This window comes from Somniosus microcephalus, unplaced genomic scaffold, assembly GCF_052327205.1.
Source record: "Somniosus microcephalus isolate GS21.2 unplaced genomic scaffold, FLI_Smic_1.0 scaffold110, whole genome shotgun sequence".
NCBI lineage: Eukaryota > Metazoa > Chordata > Chondrichthyes > Squaliformes > Somniosidae > Somniosus > Somniosus microcephalus.
The window spans coordinates 367232-379617 of record NW_028225297.1 but is presented as its reverse complement, the minus strand read 5'-3'; the positions used below and the strand labels follow the sequence as shown (position 1 = coordinate 379617).

Genomic DNA, 12386 nt, shown 5'->3' with positions numbered 1-12386 from the left:
TGGCTCAGAGGCAGGAAACAAAGGGTAATGGTCGGAAGGGTGTTTTTGTGACCGGAAGGCTGTTTCCAGTGGGGTTCCGCAGGGCTCACAGAATCACAGAAACCCCACAGTGCAGATAGAGGCCATTTCGGCCCATCGAGCCTGCACCGACTCAGTACTGGGCCCTTTGCTTTTTCTGGTATATATCAATGATTTGGATTTGAATGTAGGAAGTATGATTAAGAAGTTTGCAGATGATACAAAAATTGGCCGTGTGGTTAATAATGAAACAGAATGCTGTAGACTGCAGGAAGATATCAATGGACTCGTCTAGTGGGCAGAACAGTGGCAAATGGAATTCAGTTGGAATACACAATAAATGGTAGGACACTGAGAAATGCAGAGGATCAGCGGGACCTTGGAGTGCATGTCCACAGATCCCTGAAGGTAGCAGGACAGGTAGATAAAGTGGTTAAGCAGGCATACGGGATACTTGCCTTTATTAGCCGAGGCGTAGAATATAAGAGCGGGGAGGTTATGCTTCAACTGTATAAAACACTAGTTAGGCCGCAGCTAGAGTGCCGCGTGCAGTTCTGGTCACCACATTACAAGAAGGATGCGATTGCACTAGAGAAGGTGCAGAGGAGATTTCCGAGGATGTTGCCTGGGCTGGGGAATTTTAGTTATGAGGAAAGATTGGATAGGCTGGGGTTGTTTTCTTTGGAACACAGGAGGCTGAGGCGAGACCTAATTGAGGTGTGTAAAATTATGAGGGGCCGAGATAGAGTGGATAGGAAGGACCTATTTCCCTTAGCAGAAGGGTCAATAATAGATTTCAAGTAATTGGTAGGAGGTTTACAGGGAATTTGAGGAGACATTTTTTCACCCAGTGAATGGTGGGGGTCTGGAATGCACTGCCTGAAAGGGTGGTAGAGGCAGAAACCCTCATCACGTTTAAAAAGTACTTGGATATGCACTTGAACTGCCGTAACCTACAAGGCTACGGACCAAGTGCTGTAAAGTGGGATTTGGGTGGATTGCTCTTTGTCGGCTGGCACGGACAAGATGGGCCGAATGGCCTCCTTCTGTGCTGTAAATTTCTATGATTCTGCCTGATCATGTGACATCTGCCCACACGACTTCTACAAATGTTATTACATTGTAGCCAGGATTGTTTAGTTTCCAATTCCGCCCATTTTGAAGCCAGGTCTCCGTTATGGCTACTATTGCATAACCCCATGTGGCAACTTGCGCCTGCAACTCGTCAATCTTATTTGTAACACTCCTCGTTTTAACACACATGCATTTCAACAGCATGCTAGTTGGCTTTGCTTTTTTCCTGAATTTAACTGCTGCTCTTTCTACATTCTTCTTTGTTCTGTTGCTGTTTGTCCCTCCGAGTTTTCTATGCACCTTGTCTCTCCTCTCTGCTGCTGTGTCCTGGTGGCCCTCCGCCAGTGTGTGTATTTTGGCTATCTTATTTTCTTCTTCTGCTTATTTCGGCCCTGTGTCTGGAGCCCCTTGCATTTGTGTAGCAGCAGGAGAATGTGCAGCGAAGAAATGGTCAAAGGAAAGCGAGAGAGAGAGAGAGAGAGAGAGAGAGAGAGAGAGAGCAGCAAAAAGGATGTTGATTGATTAAGAGCAGTGTGTGCGCGTGTGTGTGCAAAACGTTGAGCAGCCTGTGGCGGCAGCAAAAGCCTACTGCACCTGGTATTCCCAGGCAGTCTCCCATCCAAGTACTAACCAGGCCTGACTCTGCTTAGCTTCCGAGATCAGACGAGATCGGGCGCATTCAGACTAGTATGGCCGTAGGCATATGCTAGCTGGCTTTCTCTTTACTTAAAGCTGTCGCCCATTTTTTTCTCTTCTACGCATTCATACAAGTATTCAACACTCAATTTACATTTACAAATTTTACTCCTCCCGCAACCCCCCACCCCCCCTCCACCTCTTCTTGCTGCTCTGCCTCCCACACAAACAAACTACAAGCCCAACCCTTCATTGCCTTCTATTCAAATATTACATCAAATAAACATGCTCAAACACCAAGTCTTAAGGGCTGTAGCATCTTTCAAACTGGACAAATACCCAGGCCCGCATCAAATCTATCCCACACTCTTAAGAGAAGTAAGACACCAAATAGCACAGGCTCTCACCATCATTTTACAATCCTCTCTGGCTACAGGTGTGGTGCCCGACCACTGGAGGACTGCTAACGTGCTACCGCTCTTTCAAAAGGGAGAGAGGGATAGACCGCATAATTACAGGCCAGTCAGCCTAACCTCGGTGGTGGGAAAATTATTGGAAAAAGTTCTGAGGGACAGGAGAAATCTTCATTTAGAAAGACACGGATTAATCAGGGACAGTCAGCATGGATTTCTTAACGGAAGGTCGTGTCTGACTAACGCAATTCAATTTTTCGAGGAGGTAACAAGGAGGGTCGATGAGGGTAGTGCCTTTGATGTAGTCTATATGGATTTTAGCAAGGCTTTTGATAAGGTCCCGCATGCCAGATTGGTCACGAAAGTAAAAGCCCATGGGATCCAAGGCAAAGTGGCAAGTTGGATCCAAAATTGGCTCAGAGGCAGGAAACAAAGGGTAATGGTCGGAAGGGTGTTTTTGTGACCGGAAGGCTGTTTCCAGTGGGGTTCCGCAGGGCTCACAGAATCACAGAAACCCCACAGTGCAGATAGAGGCCATTTCGGCCCATCGAGCCTGCACCGACTCAGTACTGGGCCCTTTGCTTTTTCTGGTATATATCAATGATTTGGATTTGAATGTAGGAAGTATGATTAAGAAGTTTGCAGATGATACAAAAATTGGCCGTGTGGTTAATAATGAAACAGAATGCTGTAGACTGCAGGAAGATATCAATGGACTCGTCTAGTGGGCAGAACAGTGGCAAATGGAATTCAGTTGGAATACACAATAAATGGTAGGACACTGAGAAATGCAGAGGATCAGCGGGACCTTGGAGTGCATGTCCACAGATCCCTGAAGGTAGCAGGACAGGTAGATAAAGTGGTTAAGCAGGCATACGGGATACTTGCCTTTATTAGCCGAGGCGTAGAATATAAGAGCGGGGAGGTTATGCTTCAACTGTATAAAACACTAGTTAGGCCGCAGCTAGAGTGCCGCGTGCAGTTCTGGTCACCACATTACAAGAAGGATGCGATTGCACTAGAGAAGGTGCAGAGGAGATTTCCGAGGATGTTGCCTGGGCTGGGGAATTTTAGTTATGAGGAAAGATTGGATAGGCTGGGGTTGTTTTCTTTGGAACACAGGAGGCTGAGGCGAGACCTAATTGAGGTGTGTAAAATTATGAGGGGCCGAGATAGAGTGGATAGGAAGGACCTATTTCCCTTAGCAGAAGGGTCAATAATAGATTTCAAGTAATTGGTAGGAGGTTTACAGGGAATTTGAGGAGACATTTTTTCACCCAGTGAATGGTGGGTGTCTGGAATGCACTGCCTGAAAGGGTGGTAGAGGCAGAAACCCTCATCACGTTTAAAAAGTACTTGGATATGCACTTGAACTGCCGTAACCTACAAGGCTACGGACCAAGTGCTGTAAAGTGGGATTTGGGTGGATTGCTCTTTGTCGGCTGGCACGGACAAGATGGGCCGAATGGCCTCCTTCTGTGCTGTAAATTTCTATGATTCTGCCTGATCATGTGACATCTGCCCACACGACTTCTACAAATGTTATTACATTGTAGCCAGGATTGTTTAGTTTCCAATTCCGCCCATTTTGAAGCCAGGTCTCCGTTATAGCTACTATTGCATAACCCCATGTGGCAACTTGCGCCTGCAACTCGTCAATCTTATTTGTAACGCTCCTCGCATTAACACACATGCATTTCAACAGCATGCTAGTTGGCTTTGCTTTTTTCCTGAATTTAACTGCTGCTCTTTCTACATTCTTCTTTGTTCTGTTGCTGTTTGTCCCTCCGAGTTTTCTATGCACCTTGTCTCTCCTCTCTGCTGCTGTGTCCTGGTGGCCCTCCGCCAGTGTGTGTATTTTGGCTATCTTATTTTCTTCTTCTGCTTATTTCGGCCCTGTGTCTGGAGCCCCTTGCATTTGTGTAGCAGCAGGAGAATGTGCAGCGAAGAAATGGTCAAAGGAAAGCAAGAGAGAGAGAGAGAGAGAGCAGCAAAAAGGATGTTGATTGATTAAGAGCAGTGTGTGCGCGTGTGTGTGCAAAACGTTGAGCAGCCTGTGGCGGCAGCAAAAGCCTACTGCACCTGGTATTCCCAGGCAGTCTCCCATCCAAGTACTAACCAGGCCTGACTCTGCTTAGCGTCCGAGATCAGACGAGATCGGGCGCATTCAGACTAGTATGGCCGTAGGCATATGCTAGCTGGCTTTCTCTTTACTTAAAGCTGTCGCCCATTTTTTTCTCTTCTACGCATTCATACAAGTATTCAACACTCAATTTACATTTACAAATTTTACTCCTCCCGCAACCCCCCACCCCCCCTCCACCTCTTCTTGCTGCTCTGCCTCCCACACAAACAAACTACAAGCCCAACCCTTCATTGCCTTCTATTCAAATATTACATCAAATAAACATGCTCAAACACCAAGTCTTAAGGGCTGTAGCATCTTTCAAACTGGACAAATACCCAGGCCCGCATCAAATCTATCCCACACTCTTAAGAGATGTAAGACACCAAATAGCACAGGCTCTCACCATCATTTTACAATCCTCTCTGGCTACAGGTGTGGTGCCCGACCACTGGAGGACTGCTAACGTGCTACCGTTCTTTCAAAAGGGAGAGAGGGATAGACCGCATAATTACAGGCCAGTCAGCCTAACCTCGGTGGTGGGAAAATTATTGGAAAAAGTTCTGAGGGACAGGAGAAATCTTCATTTAGAAAGACACGGATTAATCAGGGACAGTCAGCATGGATTTCTTAACGGAAGGTCGTGTCTGACTAACGCAATTCAATTTTTCGAGGAGGTAACAAGGAGGGTCGATGAGGGTAGTGCCTTTGATGTAGTCTATATGGATTTTAGCAAGGCTTTTGATAAGGTCCCGCATGCCAGATTGGTCACGAAAGTAAAAGCCCATGGGATCCAAGGCAAAGTGGCAAGTTGGATCCAAAATTGGCTCAGAGGCAGGAAACAAAGGGTAATGGTCGAAGGGTGTTTTTGTGACCGGAAGGCTGTTTCCAGTGGGGTTCCGCAGGGCTCACAGAATCACAGAAACCCCACAGTGCAGATAGAGGCCATTTCGGCCCATCGAGCCTGCACCGACTCAGTACTGGGCCCTTTGCTTTTTCTGGTATATATCAATGATTTGGATTTGAATGTAGGAAGTATGATTAAGAAGTTTGCAGATGATACAAAAATTGGCCGTGTGGTTAATAATGAAACAGAATGCTGTAGACTGCAGGAAGATATCAATGGACTCGTCTAGTGGGCAGAACAGTGGCAAATGGAATTCAGTTGGAATACACAATAAATGGTAGGACACTGAGAAATGCAGAGGATCAGCGGGACCTTGGAGTGCATGTCCACAGATCCCTGAAGGTAGCAGGACAGGTAGATAAAGTGGTTAAGCAGGCATACGGGATACTTGCCTTTATTAGCCGAGGCATAGAATATAAGAGCGGGGAGGTTATGCTTCAACTGTATAAAACACTAGTTAGGCCGCAGCTAGAGTGCCGCGTGCAGTTCTGGTCACCACATTACAAGAAGGATGCGATTGCACTAGAGAAGGTGCAGAGGAGATTTCCGAGGATGTTGCCTGGGCTGGGGAATTTTAGCTATGAGGAAAGATTGGATAGGCTGGGGTTGTTTTCTTTGGAACACAGGAGGCTGAGGCGAGACCTAATTGAGGTGTGTAAAATTATGAGGGGCCGAGATAGAGTGGATAGGAAGGACCTATTTCCCTTAGCAGAAGGGTCAATAATAGATTTCAAGTAATTGGTAGGAGGTTTACAGGGAATTTGAGGAGACATTTTTTCACCCAGTGAATGGTGGGGGTCTGGAATGCACTGCCTGAAAGGGTGGTAGAGGCAGAAACCCTCATCACGTTTAAAAAGTACTTGGATATGCACTTGAACTGCCGTAACCTACAAGGCTACGGACCAAGTGCTGTAAAGTGGGATTTGGGTGGATTGCTCTTTGTCGGCTGGCACGGACAAGATGGGCCGAATGGCCTCCTTCTGTGCTGTAAATTTCTATGATTCTGCCTGATCATGTGACATCTGCCCACACGACTTCTACAAATGTTATTACATTGTAGCCAGGATTGTTTAGTTTCCAATTCCGCCCATTTTGAAGCCAGGTCTCCGTTATGGCTACTATTGCATAACCCCATGTGGCAACTTGCGCCTGCAACTCGTCAATCTTATTTGTAACACTCCTCGCATTAACACACATGCATTTCAACAGCATGCTAGTTGGCTTTGCTTTTTTCCTGAATTTAACTGCTGCTCTTTCTACATTCTTCTTTGTTCTGTTGCTGTTTGTCCCTCCGAGTTTTCTATGCACCTTGTCTCTCCTCTCTGCTGCTGTGTCCTGGTGGCCCTCCGCCAGTGTGTGTATTTTGGCTATCTTATTTTCTTCTTCTGCTTATTTCGGCCCTGTGTCTGGAGCCCCTTGCATTTGTGTAGCAGCAGGAGAATGTGCAGCGAAGAAATGGTCAAAGGAAAGCGAGAGAGAGAGACAGAGAGAGAGAGAGAGAGAGCAGCAAAAAGGATGTTGATTGATTAAGAGCAGTGTGTGCGCGTGTGTGTGCAAAACGTTGAGCAGCCTGTGGCGGCAGCAAAAGCCTACTGCACCCGGTATTCCCAGGCAGTCTCCCATCCAAGTACTAACCAGGCCTGACTCTGCTTAGCTTCCGAGATCAGATGAGATCGGGCGCATTCAGACTAGTATGGCCGTAGGCATATGCTAGCTGGCTTTCTCTTTACTTAAAGCTGTCGCCCATTTTTTTCTCTTCTACGCATTCATACAAGTATTCAACACTCAATTTACATTTACAAATTTTACTCCTCCCGCAACCCCCCACCCCCCCTCCACCTCTTCTTGCTGCTCTGCCTCCCACACAAACAAACTACAAGCCCAACCCTTCATTGCCTTCTATTCAAATATTACATCAAATAAACATGCTCAAACACCAAGTCTTAAGGGCTGTAGCATCTTTCAAACTGGACAAATACCCAGGCCCGCATCAAATCTATCCCACACTCTTAAGAGAAGTAAGACACCAAATAGCACAGGCTCTCACCATCATTTTACAATCCTCTCTGGCTACAGGTGTGGTGCCCGACCACTGGAGGACTGCTAACGTGCTACCGTTCTTTCAAAAGGGAGAGAGGGATAGACCGCATAATTACAGGCCAGTCAGCCTAACCTCGGTGGTGGGAAAATTATTGGAAAAAGTTCTGAGGGACAGGAGAAATCTTCATTTAGAAAGACACGGATTAATCAGGGACAGTCAGCATGGATTTCTTAACGGAAGGTCGTGTCTGACTAACGCAATTCAATTTTTCGAGGAGGTAACAAGGAGGGTCGATGAGGGTAGTGCCTTTGATGTAGTCTATATGGATTTTAGCAAGGCTTTTGATAAGGTCCCGCATGCCAGATTGGTCACGAAAGTAAAAGCCCATGGGATCCAAGGCAAAGTGGCAAGTTGGATCCAAAATTGGCTCAGAGGCAGGAAACAAAGGGTAATGGTCGAAGGGTGTTTTTGTGACCGGAAGGCTGTTTCCAGTGGGGTTCCGCAGGGCTCACAGAATCACAGAAACCCCACAGTGCAGATAGAGGCCATTTCGGCCCATCGAGCCTGCACCGACTCAGTACTGGGCCCTTTGCTTTTTCTGGTATATATCAATGATTTGGATTTGAATGTAGGAAGTATGATTAAGAAGTTTGCAGATGATACAAAAATTGGCCGTGTGGTTAATAATGAAACAGAATGCTGTAGACTGCAGGAAGATATCAATGGACTCGTCTAGTGGGCAGAACAGTGGCAAATGGAATTCAGTTGGAATACACAATAAATGGTAGGACACTGAGAAATGCAGAGGATCAGCGGGACCTTGGAGTGCATGTCCACAGATCCCTGAAGGTAGCAGGACAGGTAGATAAAGTGGTTAAGCAGGCATACGGGATACTTGCCTTTATTAGCCGAGGCGTAGAATATAAGAGCGGGGAGGTTATGCTTCAACTGTATAAAACACTAGTTAGGCCGCAGCTAGAGTGCCGCGTGCAGTTCTGGTCACCACATTACAAGAAGGATGCGATTGCACTAGAGAAGGTGCAGAGGAGATTTCCGAGGATGTTGCCTGGGCTGGGGAATTTTAGTTATGAGGAAAGATTGGATAGGCTGGGGTTGTTTTCTTTGGAACACAGGAGGCTGAGGCGAGACCTAATTGAGGTGTGTAAAATTATGAGGGGCCGAGATAGAGTGGATAGGAAGGACCTATTTCCCTTAGCAGAAGGGTCAATAATAGATTTCAAGTAATTGGTAGGAGGTTTACAGGGAATTTGAGGAGACATTTTTTCACCCAGTGAATGGTGGGGGTCTGGAATGCACTGCCTGAAAGGGTGGTAGAGGCAGAAACCCTCATCACGTTTAAAAAGTACTTGGATATGCACTTGAACTGCCGTAACCTACAAGGCTACGGACCAAGTGCTGTAAAGTGGGATTTGGGTGGATTGCTCTTTGTCGGCTGGCACGGACAAGATGGGCCGAATGGCCTCCTTCTGTGCTGTAAATTTCTATGATTCTGCCTGATCATGTGACATCTGCCCACACGACTTCTACAAATGTTATTACATTGTAGCCAGGATTGTTTAGTTTCCAATTCCGCCCATTTTGAAGCCAGGTCTCCGTTATGGCTACTATTGCATAACCCCATGTGGCAACTTGCGCCTGCAACTCGTCAATCTTATTTGTAACACTCCTCGCATTAACACACATGCATTTCAACAGCATGCTAGTTGGCTTTGCTTTTTTCCTGAATTTAACTGCTGCTCTTTCTACATTCTTCTTTGTTCTGTTGCTGTTTGTCCCTCCGAGTTTTCTATGCACCTTGTCTCTCCTCTCTGCTGCTGTGTCCTGGTGGCCCTCCGCCAGTGTGTGTATTTTGGCTATCTTATTTTCTTCTTCTGCTTATTTCGGCCCTGTGTCTGGAGCCCCTTGCATTTGTGTAGCAGCAGGAGAATGTGCAGCGAAGAAATGGTCAAAGGAAAGCAAGAGAGAGAGAGAGAGAGAGCAGCAAAAAGGATGTTGATTGATTAAGAGCAGTGTGTGCGCGTGTGTGTGCAAAACGTTGAGCAGCCTGTGGCGGCAGCAAAAGCCTACTGCACCTGGTATTCCCAGGCAGTCTCCCATCCAAGTACTAACCAGGCCTGACTCTGCTTAGCTTCCGAGATCAGACGAGATCGGGCGCATTCAGACTAGTATGGCCGTAGGCATATGCTAGCTGGCTTTCTCTTTACTTAAAGCTGTCGCCCATTTTTTTCTCTTCTACGCATTCATACAAGTATTCAACACTCAATTTACATTTACAAATTTTACTCCTCCCGCAACCCCCCACCCCCCCTCCACCTCTTCTTGCTGCTCTGCCTCCCACACAAACAAACTACAAGCCCAACCCTTCATTGCCTTCTATTCAAATATTACATCAAATAAACATGCTCAAACACCAAGTCTTAAGGGCTGTAGCATCTTTCAAACTGGACAAATACCCAGGCCCGCATCAAATCTATCCCACACTCTTAAGAGATGTAAGACACCAAATAGCACAGGCTCTCACCATCATTTTACAATCCTCTCTGGCTACAGGTGTGGTGCCCGACCACTGGAGGACTGCTAACGTGCTACCGTTCTTTCAAAAGGGAGAGAGGGATAGACCGCATAATTACAGGCCAGTCAGCCTAACCTCGGTGGTGGGAAAATTATTGGAAAAAGTTCTGAGGGACAGGAGAAATCTTCATTTAGAAAGACACGGATTAATCAGGGACAGTCAGCATGGATTTCTTAACGGAAGGTCGTGTCTGACTAACGCAATTCAATTTTTCGAGGAGGTAACAAGGAGGGTCGATGAGGGTAGTGCCTTTGATGTAGTCTATATGGATTTTAGCAAGGCTTTTGATAAGGTCCCGCATGCCAGATTGGTCACGAAAGTAAAAGCCCATGGGATCCAAGGCAAAGTGGCAAGTTGGATCCAAAATTGGCTCAGAGGCAGGAAACAAAGGGTAATGGTCGAAGGGTGTTTTTGTGACCGGAAGGCTGTTTCCAGTGGGGTTCCGCAGGGCTCACAGAATCACAGAAACCCCACAGTGCAGATAGAGGCCATTTCGGCCCATCGAGCCTGCACCGACTCAGTACTGGGCCCTTTGCTTTTTCTGGTATATATCAATGATTTGGATTTGAATGTAGGAAGTATGATTAAGAAGTTTGCAGATGATACAAAAATTGGCCGTGTGGTTAATAATGAAACAGAATGCTGTAGACTGCAGGAAGATATCAATGGACTCGTCTAGTGGGCAGAACAGTGGCAAATGGAATTCAGTTGGAATACACAATAAATGGTAGGACACTGAGAAATGCAGAGGATCAGCGGGACCTTGGAGTGCATGTCCACAGATCCCTGAAGGTAGCAGGACAGGTAGATAAAGTGGTTAAGCAGGCATACGGGATACTTGCCTTTATTAGCCGAGGCATAGAATATAAGAGCGGGGAGGTTATGCTTCAACTGTATAAAACACTAGTTAGGCCGCAGCTAGAGTGCCGCGTGCAGTTCTGGTCACCACATTACAAGAAGGATGCGATTGCACTAGAGAAGGTGCAGAGGAGATTTCCGAGGATGTTGCCTGGGCTGGGGAATTTTAGCTATGAGGAAAGATTGGATAGGCTGGGGTTGTTTTCTTTGGAACACAGGAGGCTGAGGCGAGACCTAATTGAGGTGTGTAAAATTATGAGGGGCCGAGATAGAGTGGATAGGAAGGACCTATTTCCCTTAGCAGAAGGGTCAATAATAGATTTCAAGTAATTGGTAGGAGGTTTACAGGGAATTTGAGGAGACATTTTTTCACCCAGTGAATGGTGGGGGTCTGGAATGCACTGCCTGAAAGGGTGGTAGAGGCAGAAACCCTCATCACGTTTAAAAAGTACTTGGATATGCACTTGAACTGCCGTAACCTACAAGGCTACGGACCAAGTGCTGTAAAGTGGGATTTGGGTGGATTGCTCTTTGTCGGCTGGCACGGACAAGATGGGCCGAATGGCCTCCTTCTGTGCTGTAAATTTCTATGATTCTGCCTGATCATGTGACATCTGCCCACACGACTTCTACAAATGTTATTACATTGTAGCCAGGATTGTTTAGTTTCCAATTCCGCCCATTTTGAAGCCAGGTCTCCGTTATGGCTACTATTGCATAACCCCATGTGGCAACTTGCGCCTGCAACTCGTCAATCTTATTTGTAACACTCCTCGCATTAACACACATGCATTTCAACAGCATGCTAGTTGGCTTTGCTTTTTTCCTGAATTTAACTGCTGCTCTTTCTACATTCTTCTTTGTTCTGTTGCTGTTTGTCCCTCCGAGTTTTCTATGCACCTTGTCTCTCCTCTCTGCTGCTGTGTCCTGGTGGCCCTCCGCCAGTGTGTGTATTTTGGCTATCTTATTTTCTTCTTCTGCTTATTTCGGCCCTGTGTCTGGAGCCCCTTGCATTTGTGTAGCAGCAGGAGAATGTGCAGCGAAGAAATGGTCAAAGGAAAGCGAGAGAGAGAGACAGAGAGAGAGAGAGAGAGAGCAGCAAAAAGGATGTTGATTGATTAAGAGCAGTGTGTGCGCGTGTGTGTGCAAAACGTTGAGCAGCCTGTGGCGGCAGCAAAAGCCTACTGCACCCGGTATTCCCAGGCAGTCTCCCATCCAAGTACTAACCAGGCCTGACTCTGCTTAGCTTCCGAGATCAGATGAGATCGGGCGCATTCAGACTAGTATGGCCGTAGGCATATGCTAGCTGGCTTTCTCTTTACTTAAAGCTGTCGCCCATTTTTTTCTCTTCTACGCATTCATACAAGTATTCAACACTCAATTTACATTTACAAATTTTACTCCTCCCGCAACCCCCCACCCCCCCTCCACCTCTTCTTGCTGCTCTGCCTCCCACACAAACAAACTACAAGCCCAACCCTTCATTGCCTTCTATTCAAATATTACATCAAATAAACATGCTCAAACACCAAGTCTTAAGGGCTGTAGCATCTTTCAAACTGGACAAATACCCAGGCCCGCATCAAATCTATCCCACACTCTTAAGAGAAGTAAGACACCAAATAGCACAGGCTCTCACCATCATTTTACAATCCTCTCTGGCTACAGGTGTGGTGCCCGACCACTGGAGGACTGCTAACGTGCTACCGTTCTTTCAAAAG

The 12386-nt window shown here is 46.5% G+C and overlaps 5 non-coding genes across 5 annotated transcripts; all 5 read right to left on the bottom strand.

Annotated features, from left to right (window-relative positions):
• Positions 1–1674: 1674 nt before the first annotated feature.
• On the bottom strand, positions 1675–1793 carry LOC147082903 (5S ribosomal RNA). Its single transcript, XR_015076046.1, has one exon. It is a non-coding gene; the product is annotated as a 5S ribosomal RNA (ribosomal RNA).
• Positions 1794–4211: 2418 nt separating this feature from the next.
• LOC147082902 (5S ribosomal RNA) lies at positions 4212–4330 on the bottom strand. The gene has a single exon (XR_015076196.1). It is a non-coding gene; the product is annotated as a 5S ribosomal RNA (ribosomal RNA).
• A 2429-nt stretch (positions 4331–6759) lies between these two features.
• LOC147082901 (5S ribosomal RNA) lies at positions 6760–6878 on the bottom strand. Its single transcript, XR_015076091.1, has one exon. It is a non-coding gene; the product is annotated as a 5S ribosomal RNA (ribosomal RNA).
• A 2417-nt stretch (positions 6879–9295) lies between these two features.
• On the bottom strand, positions 9296–9414 carry LOC147082900 (5S ribosomal RNA). The gene has a single exon (XR_015076045.1). It is a non-coding gene; the product is annotated as a 5S ribosomal RNA (ribosomal RNA).
• Positions 9415–11843: 2429 nt separating this feature from the next.
• Positions 11844–11962, bottom strand: LOC147082899 (5S ribosomal RNA). Its single transcript, XR_015076090.1, has one exon. It is a non-coding gene; the product is annotated as a 5S ribosomal RNA (ribosomal RNA).
• Between the last annotated feature and the right edge of the window lie 424 nt (positions 11963–12386).